Below are 2,502 nucleotides of genomic sequence, written 5' to 3'. Positions count from 1 at the left end.
CCTGTTGGCTGGAGTGTGACTGTGATGGCAGGAGCACTAACAGCCATCTTGGGTCATGAGGTAGTACAGTACTCATGGCAGAGTAGAAGAAAATGAGCCTGTGGCCTACAGAGTTGCCACATAGGCCTGGATTGTGTACCTCCAGATTTCTTTTACATAAGAAAAAAAATCTCTACCTTTTTAAAGTCACTGTTATTTGCTGAGTTGTTATTACATTAGACAAACCTACCCCTAATTAATAAAGGGGAACAGCCAAACTTCTTTTTCTATCAGCCATGGACTATTTCTCAGCTTCTAAAAACAAGTGCATTCTCAAAAGCTGCCCAACTCCTGAAGCACAGTAAGGCATGCTGCCCAAAATGCTAATCTGGGTTTAGAATTAAAGACATAAAATGATTTCACTGAGGCAAATTCAGTGTACACAGTAGCAAAGTTTGTAAGCCAGATGGATAACTTTGATTTACTCATATTATTTTCAAAATCAAATCAAGGCATCAATATTAGCTTGAGTAAACAGCAAATCCCCATCCCTAGCTGATGGTCTATTAGGACTAGCGTTATTGATTCAAAATGGCTGAGTTTTTGTTTAAACTGGCCCTCTGCTGATCACTGTGTGACCACACCACAGTTGATAGCACATCCAATGGTATAATCTGCTTTGCAACTCTCTATTCCAGAGCCCATAGATCAGAGGGTTAAAACACTGGGCAAATGCAAAGACTCCAAAAAGCACCAGATTTAAAGCAAAGAAAAACACTGCACACATCTTTCCCAAACCTACGAATAACAAGGTTGATATCACATGTAAGCCAAACTGCACTAAATGAATAAGGACAGTTTTCCTTGCTTTCATATTTGACCTATTAAAATGGCCAGCCAGTTTCCCTTCTTTGTATATCAGAGAGTAACTTAGAATGATAGACAGAAGAAAGAAAAGGAAAACCATGCCAGTGGCTCTGGCAGGAATGCCATTCAAGACCACTGGGCAAAGGGGTTCAGATTTTAAAACAGCCCCCTGAGTAGAGCTAGTGCCCTCTATGAGCAATAAGGAAGCATTCTTCACTGTAATAGTTATCCAAGCCCAAGCCAGAATCCTATACTTAACTGAATCTACAAAAGACAGAGGTATCAAGGGCCAGCAAATTGCTAGGTAGGTGTTGACAGCCAGCAAGCCCAGAGTGAAGAGAATTCCTTCTCCAACACTTCGCTGTGCCCCAAACACCACCCAGCACGGGGCTGTTGGCCAGGAGGGCCCGCGTCCCTTGGAAAACCACCCCCAGACCACAGGATGACATGCACAGCAGATGGTGGCAAAGGAGGATGTATCGGACCTCTTTCCTCAGTTTTGAATTCTGTGACACGATTGTGATAATGATGACATGTAGCAAAGGAGAAATCCACCACACATACAGAAGCCTTCACTGTTGCTTCCAGCCTCAGCCAATCTGATGTGCTGCAGTGCTCGGAAGACAAGTTCATGATCTTTGGGGAAACTTGGATCCTGCAGGAGAAAAGAATGAGAAAGGATGAATCTGTGTGAAAGCCCCAAGCTTCTTGTGTGGCTTTCTGACCCTCTGACCTTGTGTACAGTCTCAAGGAACAGATTGCACGTTTTTCGGTATAGACGATGACACCTTTTAGAGAGTGTTGACATGGATCAGGGAAACTGGAGGAATCATCTGGAGTTCTCTCTTCACTTCAGGGGAGGGACATTGTGATATTAAGATTTATAATAAGAGATATATATGGTCTTTGCTCCATTTCTGGCACAAAGCTAAAACTCTTGGAACTTCCTAAGTGAGGAGAGTGACAACCGTCTTTTGTTATGTTAATGAGGTGACTTTTGGAAAGCCCCTCGGTCACCTAAGGATGGGAACTGGTTGTCAGGGGCCCCAGCCTTGTGATTAGATGGTTGGAACTTTCAGTCCCATCCCCCTCCTTGAGCCTCCAGGGAGGGAAGAGGGGCTGGAGGTTGAACCAGTCATTAATGGCTAATGATTTAATCAGCCATGGCTGTGTGATGAAGCCTCCATAAAAACCCAAAGGACAAGGTTGGGAGAGCGTCCAGGTTGGTGAACACGTGGAGATTTAGGGGTAGTGGCTCGCCTGGAGAGGGCATGGAAGCTTCGTGGCCCCTCCCCGTACCTTGCCCTATGCATTTCTTTCTTTTTTTTTTTTTTTGCGGTACGCAGTCCTCTCACTGCTGTGGCCTCTCCCATTGCGGAGCACAGGCTCCGGATACGCAGGCTCAGCGGCCATGGCTCACGGGCCCAGCCGCTCCGCGGCATGTGGGATCTTCCCGACCAGGGCACGAACCCGTGTCCCCTGCATCGACAGTTGGACTCTCAACAGCTGCACCACCAGGGAAGCCCTGCCCTATGCATTTCTGAGTTATATCCTTTTATAATAAACTGGGAACTTAGTAAGTAAAATGTTTCTATGAATTCTGTGAGCCCCTCTAGCAAATTACTCAAACCCAAAGAGGGTGCAGGTCAGAAACAC

The 2,502-nt window shown here is 45.6% G+C and overlaps 1 pseudogene across 1 annotated transcript; it reads right to left on the bottom strand.

Annotated features, from left to right (window-relative positions):
- Positions 1–586: 586 nt before the first annotated feature.
- Positions 587–1,482, bottom strand: LOC309962887 (annotated as a pseudogene). The gene has a single exon. The product of its transcript is annotated as an uncharacterized misc_RNA (transcript).
- Positions 1,483–2,502: the final 1,020 nt, after the last annotated feature.

Source organism: Leucopleurus acutus, assembly GCF_964270905.1.
Source record: "Leucopleurus acutus genome assembly, chromosome: 6".
Classification (NCBI taxonomy): Eukaryota; Metazoa; Chordata; class Mammalia; order Artiodactyla; family Delphinidae; genus Leucopleurus; species Leucopleurus acutus.
The sequence above is the reverse complement of the archived record's forward strand: the minus strand, read 5'-3'. Positions and strand labels throughout refer to the sequence as shown.